The sequence below is a fragment of the Poecilia reticulata genome, linkage group LG10, assembly GCF_000633615.1.
Source record: "Poecilia reticulata strain Guanapo linkage group LG10, Guppy_female_1.0+MT, whole genome shotgun sequence".
NCBI classification, from domain to species: Eukaryota; Metazoa; Chordata; class Actinopteri; order Cyprinodontiformes; family Poeciliidae; genus Poecilia; species Poecilia reticulata.
In genome coordinates, this window is record NC_024340.1 from 13571152 (window position 1) to 13583927 (window position 12776).

A 12776-nucleotide genomic window follows, 5' to 3' on the forward strand; every position below is an offset into this window, starting at 1 on the left:
TTAATATAATTTTTATATCTTCACACTCTGAAACTCCACCTGGCTCTCCTATGCCTGATCTGCTCCTCTCATAATAAAATAATTTAGCTTATTTGGGGGGGGGGGGGACATGTCCCCCCGTTCCCCCCACTTCCTACGCCTATGGGTATACCAGAAACACTCAAAGGCTTTATAGCTGCTATTGCCACTAACCGCAGAAAAATAAATAAAATGGTTTGGTAGCATTTTTCCCGTACTAAGTGTATTCATCATTTGAAAACTGTCGTTTGTTTTTCCTAACCCTTGACTGATCACGATTTGTTAGATGACCTAAAAAGATTTTGTGACGAAATGAAAATGAAAACATTTGTAACGGAACAAATACCTTTTTGACAGCATTGTATACGGTAGCTGAAAAATAGCAGCCAATAAATACCACGTTCCAAACAAGCCTATGCTATTATATTTTAATGATATACGTTTTGCATATTTCTTTCAGTCCAGCACAATAAAACTGAATGAGAGCTTTCTACAGTGAACATCTGCATTCTTCCATTTCACTTCTGATGATAATTCAAGCAGTTATAACCCAGATCATCCATGCGTTGGAACAGATGTTCCAGCATAAAGCTGGACTACTTGATGACAGTGTTTACATGTTGCAAGTATTAGAGCATAAGATATATTACTTTTATCATTTATGTCTAGGCCATTTAAGTCCCATCTGTATACATTAGTTTTGAAAACATTTATAAAAATATGTCAGGAGGTATGTTTATAAAAAGTGTCTGTTTCAGCTTATATGCAGCTTTTGAAGTGTGTTGTAGTGGCTCACCTACACTTCACACATTTCATCCAAAGTGCTCCAAAGAATATATAATGGCTTTAAGTGGCTCCACGCAGGACATAAAGGTTTTCTGACATGTTCTGTTTATATTTCTGTGACTTAAAGTCCCAGTTATGCCTTGAAAAGGAGCTACATAAAAAAGAAAAAAATCCATCTTAATTTTCTGCTGTTTTTTTCTAATGCATTATGTTGTGGAGCTTTGATTCATTTTCGTCATACCAGACATTGAGTGTGGCTCATTGAGGCTCCATACAGAGGCCAATCTGACAGCCAATGAATAGAGCTAATTACCCCTATTCAGCTGCTCCAGCACAGACAACAGAGGACCAGGGAGAGAGTTTAACATTTTGACTTGGCTCAACAACATGCAAATCGCATCCTCTGCATGTGAAGCTGTACTGAACGTGTTTGTTACTCTAAACAGAAGATTACCGCTAGTATCTCAAGCTAAATCTTGGCAAAATCGATTTAGCACATTTACAAATCCTCAAATGACGCGTTTAAATGATGTTCTCGGTTTGATTGAGTTGTGATTTTGGCCAGTGGCTCCAGGGCGTTTAAATCTTTTCATCAAGCATAACATATTCAAGCTATTTCAGAGATGATAGGAAGAGGAAGCGGTTACTTATCTTCTCAAAAACACATCAGAGATGTTCAGCCACGTAACAATTTGGTGATCGTGGGAATCTGGCCAAGTGTTTCACTCACTACTGTGCACCATCTTAATGTTTTATCTGGGTTAAGTGATGTATTGTGCATATTGTGTTTACTATTTTTAGCATTTTGGATCCTTTAGGTTTTTACAAAAAACCTTTTCTGTCACTTTTGTAATCTTTTAATCAAATGTTTCATGTGTTCATGAGAAGTTTATACATTTTCAGATGTACCAAACAATCAGATTAAGGATTCTATGTTAAAAATGAATTTGCACCAGTTTTCTACCAGTCTTTGTACCTTTTGCAGATTTTCAGTCTGCCTTTGATGTTTGCATTAGAGGTGACTGTTCTGCTTTTCTTCTTGTTACATGACTGCCCTCCAAAAATCTTTTACTTATCGTGCATGCAAATTGTCTTACATCCACCTGATACCAATGCTGAGCAGGCTTTACATTATTGGTATAATTATTCCAGGGAAAAGTACTCGGAAAGGAGACATCATTGGTGCTTGTTGATCAGTCCAGATACAACATTGCAACTTGTTGTATCATGAATGTGTTTTTTTTTTTTTATGAAGAGTGTTATACTTTTAAAAAGTGCTTAAATTAAACTCATGTCCCATTTCATGTGGTATTCTTTAAATACAAGAAAGCCAGTAAAAAATAATGACTTGGGTGATTTTTAAGAAAAAGTCAGGATTGTCTTTTATGTTTGCATTTTACTCAAAATACTTGTTGAAATCTGAAAAGATTCTGGAGAAATACTTCCAAGAAAAACTATTATTATTTATCCATTCTAAACAATATTCCAATAAAATCCTGTTAATTAAGTACGCTTGACAACATTTTCTGTTATTTTAAGTGTTCTACATTTCTGATGCATTTAGTTGCTTTCATAATGTGTTTCTCTACAGCAAAATGATAAATGGTTGATAAGAGTATAAGTACATTGTCAGTGCATTACAGGCAAAGATAATCAGAACTACAAGGACTAGTCTAATGAGCAAACACAATTTTTCCAGCAATCTAATCAAATTAAACAAATGATGTGCAAAAGTGGGAGGAAAACTCCAGCTGCCTTGTTGATGTTAATCTAAATTATATGGCTTGCATGTTTGTATGCATTCATAATTCCACAGAAGTATTAATCATATTTTACTTAAGTTTCAGGGAATATCCTTACTCAACTTTTTCACTACTGCTAGAAGTTTGCTGTTAGTATGATGCATGTTCATCACCACATCATTAGAAAGACAAACGACAACAGAAATATGGCAAAAATCTTTGAACTTTCCAGCAAGAGGAAACCGAACAGCCTGGAGAGTAGAATCAATCCCTTCATGGGTTGCGTTGGAGCCTATATTGGTCTCATTTCTCTCATATCTGCAATGCTTCTGACAGACTCCTAAACCGGGACTGCTAGGCTTAATGGGAATGTCTCTGCAGCCTCCTTGCTCCCTGGTGAGACGCATTATTGTTTTGCCATGAGCATCCACCTTTCGCTGCTCTAGGAAATAACCGCACTCTTGGCGATTGGAGCGATAATAATGGTCACTCAGACAATGGCACAGAAAGGATTGTATGCTACATTTGCTACTGTGAAGCCAATCCTCTCTATTCTGTCATATTTCAAGAAAGAGCAGCCAACACAGAAACTAAACTTCTACTAAGTTCATTCCAACTTTTTTTTAGTTTTTTTGCTCAATTTCCCTTAAAACAAGATAAAAACATATGTCTCATTCTCTATATAAATGAATAAAGGAGCTGAATTGTACAAGATTGGCAAAAAAACAACAACTCAAATCATTTGAAATATTAGTTTATTATTTTATTTTTGAACAATTTAATATTGGGTTGTCACTTTAAAAAAAATATGAAAATGCCCCCAATAAAATATTTTAAGCCACGCCACTGTATTGGGTAAGAATAAGGTATATTCTGTTTTCACGTGTATTTAAAATCAATTGCCCCTACTGAGGACCAAAGTGTATTTTCGTTCCAAGCAGTAAAATGTTTATTTTTTAGATTGGACTTTAAATGCCAATACACTTACAAGCTTCATTCTGTTGGTGATGATCTTTATGTTATATTGGATTTTTGTTGATTGTACCACTTCACTTTGACTCATCAAAATAAAGTGTAAAGTTGCTCGTTTAGATTGTGTTAATAATTATTACAGATCTTGAAGTGCAGAATAGTTTAAGGTTGAGATTTTGTTGAGTTTTCACCTTAAGCCCTCACAGAATGTGCATTTAAGAGAACCCTGAATTTCATAAACTTATACCTGGGATGGGAGCTACAGAAAATTTGCTCAAATGTCTGATCACAAAACTCCCATCCCCATCATATTCTTGTCCGGTCACCTCTATGGGTCGTGCCAATTACATCCTGGCAGGTGCTGAAAATGCATTTTATCAAAGTGCAGACACTGCAGTTGATTGTGAGTTTAATACAGTAAATTAACCAGAGTAGCTCCTTGGGACACAGCAGATGTAGTACCAGATGTGTTACAAACACAGCCACAGAAACATAGAATGACAGTTAAGACATTATGGAAAGCAAAGAAAGTCACTATTGATCCTGTGCAAATGTTTATGCGTTTCCACCAGAATAAGCAACTGACCCCTGGCTCATATCAGTGTCTTTCCTCCACGATGCATTTAAAATTCAAGCCCCAAATGATTTATATCTCCATTTTGGAGCTAAATAAGCAACAACAAATGATAAATGGGCTGTAATAGTTTAACTCTTTCAAGTCCAGAGGATTCCAAAGTGCTTCACACTACATTCAGTCATTCACATATTCATACATTGCAGGTAGTAAGCTACTGGATAGTAGCCACAGCTGCCCTGAGGCAGTATGACAGACCCCTGCTTCATATCAGGGTGAGGTTGGCATGTAGCGGCGCCACCAGGGCATCTGACCACCACCAGCAGACAAGGCCGGTGAAGTGTCTGCCACGGACACAGCAACTGAGGCAGATGGAGCAAGGATTCAAACCAGCAACCCACCGATTGGGGGACGAGCTCCTATCACTGTCACCACCAACAATAACAAAGCAAAAATATTGAAATCAGTCAACAAAAATGTGGTTCAAGCTAAAGCTAAGACTGCAGGAGCTTATATGGATGTGGGTGAGTCATGTTTGTCACAGAATGATTGGCACAGAAAATCATTGATAATTCAGCAATAGACCACAACCTTTGATCATTTAAGGGCCTCACCCTCCACAGCAAAACTGTCAGAAAACAAATTATTACAAAATTAGTTGTCAAAATCTAATAACAAAAAGGCATTTTCCTTTTCACTGGAGGATTTTTCCCTCACAAGTTTGCTAAAACGAGACGTCTCCTTGACTTGAAAGTTTGTGGCAGAGTTTAAAATGAAACCGTGAAAGAGACAGAAACGGTGCCACCCACCCACACTGGAGGCAACAAACATGAGCTCACTGTCAAACTGAACAATAAAAGAACTGGAATCAAGACTACTTTTATCAGTCTTTTGTGATGACAGTTCAACCCACCCATTCCTGCAAACATCTAAGAAAGTCAAATTAAGTTTTTATCTGTGCACTCCAAAAAATTGAGTTACAGGAGAAATGTCCCAGGAGGGGCTTGATGTGAAAAGACAATTGCTCAAAACCCCAATTTTCAGCACAAGAAATAACTACCATTTCTTAATGTACTACTAGCACTTTAAATGCATGCCGTTAAGACTGTGTACAATGCTAGTATTTTGTATAATGAGACAGTATACTGAGACAGACTCTTCTTCTGTTACCATTACTGCTGTGCTGGTCGCAAGTCTGTCAAATTGACCCCAAAAAATCTATCAGAAAAATAACAAACTGTTCATGTATTCCTACTGAAACCTTCCTTATAGTGTAAAAGTCCTTAAACAAGGGACCAATAAGGAAAAGAAGCAGCATATCTAAAAACCAAAAACAAGTTCAGGTTAAACAGACTCTTATTATGTAAGAAATTGTGACTGCAGACGCAGTTGGTCAATTCACAGAAGGCCAAGCAGAAGCAGAGCTGATTTAATACAGCTCACAATGATCTCAAACACACCTAAAGTGGTTTTGAAATGGATACAGTAAATGCACCCTAAGCTTCTGGAATAACCTTCATGAAGCCCCACCCCATTTAAAACGTGTTGAGGTCTATGCCAGAAAACCTAACAAATAAAATGAACTCAAATTCTGCCGAGAAAAGTGGTAAAACTTTTAGTCAGATTGATGCCAGAAGCTTGTAGACGACTAAGCAAAAGATGGCAGAACTTGATAATTCACGCAAATCAAATATCAGGTTGGCATGATGCATGTAAGAAAATCTTCATCAATGTAAAGTAATTATCAAAACATAGTAGGAGCATCATTGCCTAAAGTCCACCACCATCAGTCACCATCTGCAGTGGTGTTGTGGCTCCCTCCAGCCTCGTCAGCTTCATATTTACATCATCCACCCCGCATGCAGACTTATTCTGCCCCTTCATGTATGTAATGACAAACTACTGAGTGTCAGCACATTAACTGACATTCTGGACTTTCTGCCCTGCAATCAAAGTTTCTTGTTGTTCTGTACAATGTGTACCAGACTGCGTGTTACCAAACCACTTAGCATCAAAAGTTCTCCATTTGCTTCCTATATTGACAGGTCTATACAACAACATGGTAACACAGGCTGGTTAAACCATGTTGCTGCATTCTGATTCCAGACAGACAATGTGCATTTTAGTATAAAGAGCAAATCAATCCAACTTAAATCTTGCATGTTGATAAAAATAAGATAAGAAAAACTGCATATCAGCATTCAGACTGATATGCAGCCTGAATGCTGATATGCACTCTAGACATTTTTTCATTATCAAACACACACACACACACAAACATGTGCATACACACACATACTGCAGCTCTTTGGGGCTATCCACTAATTGAATTGAATTTATTTACTTTGCAGATGAATCAAAATAAGGTGGAATAACAGGTGGATCAGTAGATATGTATTAAAGTGCACATGCATTTCAGCATTACATGAAGAGAGCCAAAATAATTATCTGAAATATGTTAATCCAAGTAGATCAATTTTAGACACTCAATTATTGGCTTTAAAACTGCTTCATTGTTCTTTTTGGGTACTAAATTTATAATTTTGTCATTTTAACCGATACAATCTTGGCAAAACCTGCCATCATGTTATGTAATTTACCACTTGTAGATAAGTAGGATAAGGCTGAGTTGTTACTACTGTTTAGGGTCATGAAGGCAAGGCCTTATTGTTGACTTTGTCAATGAAGACTTTGAGCTTGAACAACGTCCTCAACCACCACTGGAAGAACCAATGGTGTCCACAATGTAATAAAACATGTCAGTTGCTAGGTTTCAGGTTCATGGATCATACTCCCACAGGACCGAAGGGGGCAAAGACTTTTTGAACTTGATATGATGTTATAATGTTGTTCCCTCATCAAAAACACACCTGGAGTGTTGCTTTGATTCATGCATGTTTGAGAAATCCTTGAATCTCCTGTAGCAGACATTGCCTAAACGCTTGCTCATTCAAAAAAAACTGTCTATTTCCAACAAAGTTCCTGCTTAGAAATGCAGTTTATATACAATTATATGCCCTCTAGTGGACAACCTGAGAAAACCTTAAAGGACAGGAAAAAAATAATGCATGAAGAATAGTTGATGAATAAAAATGACAGTTTTATGCCAACTACAACTTCATCTATATTTTCAACAAGCTTAGGTTTATTTGTAATTGTGAATCACAAACATTACCTAACCAAAAACAAGCCAACAAAGGTTTTGCCACTGGAGATGCATCTGTTGGTTTTCTGAGTGCGACCCTTTGGCACCATCCCCCCAGAAACAAACAGCCACTATACACAGCACTGTACTTTCCATCACTGCTTAGAATTCCCCAGCAGGGATCCAAAGGTGGATGCAATATAACATATTACCAGTGGGTCAGCTCATAGTTAACCGCACAGCATAAAACATAAAAACTGCAACAAAATGCCTCAAATATTTTGCAGAGCACAATATTTCACTTACTTTTTATAGGCTGTCAAAAAAATATCTGGGTAAAATTTCACTTTTTGCTATTTTGTAGAATATATTTGATGTCAAAATTTTTAATTTATGTCATTATAAAATAAATAAATTAATAAATAAATAAATAAATAAAAGTTATAGATGAGGAATGAAAATAGGAAGCTCATGGTACCGGTATGCCTTTAGTAATTCACAAATGCAAAGAATAGTTAAAATAGTGAATACAATCACAGGCACATCTGAAAACAGAAAAACAGAAGCTGATCTGTATTGAACTGTGTCTAAGGGAATTTTACAATCAGATGCAGAGCTGTTTCTACAAGCAGGAAAGGTAGAAAGTGGTAAATGTTCTTTTCTCAACAGTATCGCATAAATAAAATCGTCTCAGGAAATCTATCCCCTATACTAACACCTGGAGTCGTTTGTGTGTAAAATTGCAGTTCTCTGGCTGCTCTCCAGCTCATCTTGCTTGTCAAGGGCAAGCTCCAGACTGTAAACTGTAAATTATAAAACTGTGATCCTCCAATCAACATCTGAGCCAACGAAACGACACATTGTACCTCAACCTTTGATCGATGGAAAATGGATTGTCTGCACGATTAGACCATAAATATTACATAAAAGATTGCAATCACAGGCCTTAGCCCAAGTCATTGTGAAAACGTTTGAGCACAGAGAAGACAAAACTGTTGTAAAAGAGTGATGAATTCAAAATATAAAATCCCAGAACTTCATACTCAATTTCTGAAACCTAAAATAACTTCTAATGTGAAAAATAAAATAAAAATAATTGACCTCCACAGTCCAAATCATCTATTTTCATTCAAACACTGGTCACTTCCTGTCAGCATGGCAATCAAAACTTGACAATTGAAGTATGTCCTACTGTAACCTGTCATGATCAAACCTGTAATACCATTCCAGCCAAATGAACGACACATTAACCAACCCATTATCCAAACATTTAACAGAACTGAAAATACTGGCTTTTCAACTTACAGGATTTGGTGTTCCCGCACAGCCTCCTGCTGCAACAGGCAAGAAGCATGTGACAGTTCACTCCGTGCATTTATCCACAGCCCTCCTTATCAATGGATCACTGATCGATTTAAAAGGGTAGCTACAACCCCGCCCGGATGTGCAGGGGTCAAATGTACGAAAACGTGCATTTAGATTTAAACTGTTTTGGTGCATTTTACAGTGAAAGTGAAATGAAACTTGGCAACAAACGCCATACAACGTTATGGGGGATTATCCACTAAATCCTTCTGAATGAAGAAACAAATCTTTATGGATTATAAACCCCTGAATTAGACCTGGTGAAACACAGAGGTATAAAAAAAATAAATCAAAATTACTGTATTCCTAATATGTTCACTTATTTGGGGAATTCCGACACTCTAAAAGTGGTTGCACATGACAGGTGGAGGCGACGCGTTCTGTAGTGTGTGAGCGACAGCTTATCTGAAGAGTTCACCCTTTCACGCAGAACATAAACAAACTGGAAGCGGGCACAGAAATGCCTGGCAGAAAGAAGTGGAGTTCACTCACCATTTCTCTGTGAAGGCGCCGGGTCCTGAAAGCATGTCACGACACTAAATACCCATGAGCCAAAACCCCGCTGCTCTTCAGTAAAACAACAAATAAGTAACAGAGAGAGCAAAAAAAAAGAGAAAGAAACCGCAGGCTGTAGTTGACGGTCGGGACTGCTCAGCTGAGTGGAAGGAGCGCAGCGCAGCAAAGACCAGTGGCGGAATTTGGAGACACGTCCGTGCGCAAAAAGCCGGCGAGCTGAAGAGCGCGCTGCTGGTTGGGACTCTGGAGACAGGGACACTCTGTAAAAAGAGGAGTGCAGAAACCCCTGCAGAGAGTTGAGGGAACCTCGAAGGTTTTTAAAGGAACCGCGGATTGTGTCCGGTCAGTCGGCTGCGGAGGAGTTGACGCCGTTTCGCTTTGTGTAAACTCACAGTGGACATTAAACCGCTCCGGTCAAGTCCCTCCTCCTTTCTTCAGCCCTGAAGTAACGGAAGCACTCACTCGTTCTCGCAGTCTCCGTCACCGACACACTACATTTAACTAACACGATCCATTTGGTCGAGGCTGTCCCTGCTGACGCGCTACTGATTGAAATGACCTGTGCACTTGTAAGGAGGCAAACTTTAACTTTCAATTAAACACAAATCTTGAGCGCACAAGAAATATAGGATTTTTGTTGATCTGCAACAAAATGCAACTTTTTGTTATTTTGTTCTCATGTGGCCAGCATACTGCTTTTAGTCAGTGTACAGAAAACAACACGTAGATGAAGCAGATAAATTAATAAGAAGTTAGATTATTTTCTGAATTCAGTTCAAAAAGAGAAACTTGTGTATTTTACAGTGTAACATATTTAACCATTTATGTTTGGTTCAATTATGGCCACAAGTAATAAAAAAAACACATTCAGATTGCAAAAACATTTTAATTTGACATGACACCAATATATAAAAATAGGACTTTATTACAAAAATATTAAGTAACAAGACAAAAAAGAAAATATGTTTTGAACTACCACATATGTTTCAAAACTGTTTACATCAGTTTTGAAACATATGTGGCTTTACAGAAACAATAAATAAATAAATAAAAAACCATCATACTCACAGTCAAACATGGTGATGGTGGAATGAAAATGTGTGGTGCTTTGTTGGACCTGGGTTAAAATCATAAATGTTTACCTTTGAAATATAACCTCTGGTTATCAGTTGGTGACCTTTTAATTCAACCAGGTTCTAGTTATGCAGTAGAAAAGTCATCAAAAGCACACCAGGAAGTTCTTGGCTCAAAACTCATAAAAGTTGTGTAGTTGCCTAGTCAAAGTCCAGATTTAAATTGGATTATGAAAAGTCATGCCATGGTCTTAAACAGATTTGCTCATATTTAAAACCTTACAACTTTTTATGACATGAAAAACTGTCACAAAAAAGCAAAAAGAGAACAGCATTTTTTTTACAGCACAGTGTACATGTATTAACAAAAGAAATGTGAACCGTATGCAACATACATATTTTATTTCCTTTCTCATCCAAATATTGAAACAGACATGAAAGCCTTGGAAAAGAGCTGCTTCCACAGAATGTCTGTTCAACAAAAATTCCAGTAAACCTTTTCACACCTTAAACTATGTTTTCTGGTGTTGCACTTAATGGCTTGATTATTTGATTATTCAGCTAAATACATTTCACAAGTTCTTACTAGAAGATTTCCTAAACAGTAGTGGCATTATTAAAAGTTTCTCTAATAAGAAGATGTCTAATTAGACATGTAATTATAATCACCCCAAACTTCCCTCCGGGCTTAAATTAAAGATAGCATTGCTCATTAGTGCATTTACATGCATTTAAAAGCACCTTATTAACATTTCCCCTTTTTTATGCGCAGCAGGAACTTTGACACCTTTTGCAGATCAAAGTCAGTGCGGTTTCTCCTTCAGTTTTATTTCAGCCTTACCCGAACACCAGGTGGCACAGTGTCTTAGACTTCAAAAAAAAAAAAAGCATTATACATTTAACCCTATGCCAAACATGCTAAGAGAATACTGATTAAGCAATGCAGGGAAAGAGGAGACTTTAGTAATGAGGAACAACTTAAAGACTTTATCATATGGATTCTGGTTTGAATCCTTTGTTTTAGTATTTTTACTTGATTACATTGTTGTAGCTTTCTTTTGAAGGTCTGGTGGTAAGAGTCATAAAAGTCATGAGAAAACATCTTTCTTACTTGAAAATTAAGTGAACATCCTCGTGTCTATCCAGAGGTATTATAAGATAAAAGCAAGATCTGTGCAGGTCAGGAAAAAGAAAAGGTGAAAGAAAGGTTCCCTCCCTCTCATCATAAACTGTTGAACCCGTCTCTGGCTCATTAGTCCCAGTTTCTTCCTGGCATCTGTCCAATCTTCATCTCCATCCAACATATTTTATGGTTTGAACAGATCTGATCTGTGTTATCCTCTCTAACTCCCTCCGACTATTTGTTTGTATTATTTTTTTCAGAAAACTAATAAAATAAAAACTAAACTGTATCTACAATGCATGGCTGAACATCTTAATTTAATCGGTTGCACATGAATGTAAATCTAGTACAAGAGCCTAAATCTAATAACAACATGCAACATTTTGTCATGTTATGTGCAACAAAATTATCTCCTCCTTTAGGCCAAACAGTAGTTTAAGATTAACTTTTCAACCCAATGACAAATAATACTCTGTCAAGTTTTGTCAAAATGTTGATCAGTGATGTCTGCTGGATGATGGAAGGAGAGGAAGCCCAAGGCCAGTTTGTTGTCCCACCTACGATTCATCCCTGAGAGATAGAAAAAAATGACCTCAACTAACAAGCAGAAGCCTCCTCCTCTCACTCTGAGTCACAATCTCCTTTTCGCCAAATCCATCTAAAAATAAAAAAAAGAATGTGACTTTTTTTCTAGCACTGATGTGACAGAAATTTGGAAAAATAAACTGGCTTAAACAACAACAACTTCAATTTTTGACATATAGAGTACGCAGCATGCATGTATGTTATTTTCAATGTAACAAACACATTTTGCAATGTAATATAAGTCACATTGGTTTTAAGGCAAACCAACGTTTCTTAGGGAATATACATTACATTTTTTGGATATTTACTTGAATCAAACTTTAGATACATATTTAAAACTCTTAAAAACAATAATTTTTGAACATTATTATTTAATAATCTAAAACATAAATTTGATATACAAGAACTGAGTAGTTAGCCAGCACTTATTCCACTTGGTGGCAGTTTACATTACTTTCTTCAGACAAAAGCTAACAGCTGTCAGGCAGAAAAACATAAAACAACTAATATATATATATATATATATATATATATGATTACAAAGTGAGAGATTTGTTTTGTGCAGCACATCTGAGTTTGTAATTACAAAACCAAGCAATAGAGGGCAGAGGGAGGGAATGTAAGCAGAGGGAATGTAAGACATGCACAAAAGAAACGGAACAAAACCTACGTGACCAATGTTTGTAAAGAAACATCTGACCTTTGTCCTCTCAGAGCCAGATCAGCTTGGCAGCTGAGATGAAGGTGTGAAGATGAAACAAAAAGAAAAAGCTAGCCTGCTCTGTTCAGAAAACGGAACAAACTTCCATGTGTGTTGACAGGCTTGCTGCTTTTAAAATATATTAGCAGAAATCCAACAGATGGACATATATATATA

General features: G+C 36.9%; 1 protein-coding gene across 2 annotated transcripts in view; it reads right to left on the reverse strand.

The window, feature by feature from the left end:
* htr4 (5-hydroxytryptamine receptor 4) overlaps positions 1-9568 on the reverse strand; it is a 146715-nt gene extending 137147 nt beyond the window's left edge. The window contains exon 1 of one of the 2 annotated variants that reach the window (XM_008420849.2): positions 9095-9567. The gene's annotated coding sequence lies outside the window, so the exon portion shown is untranslated. Of the gene's footprint in view, positions 1-9094 lie in introns of both variants that reach the window. The other variant, XM_008420850.2, reaches the window with a different exon arrangement.
* Positions 9569-12776: the final 3208 nt, after the last annotated feature.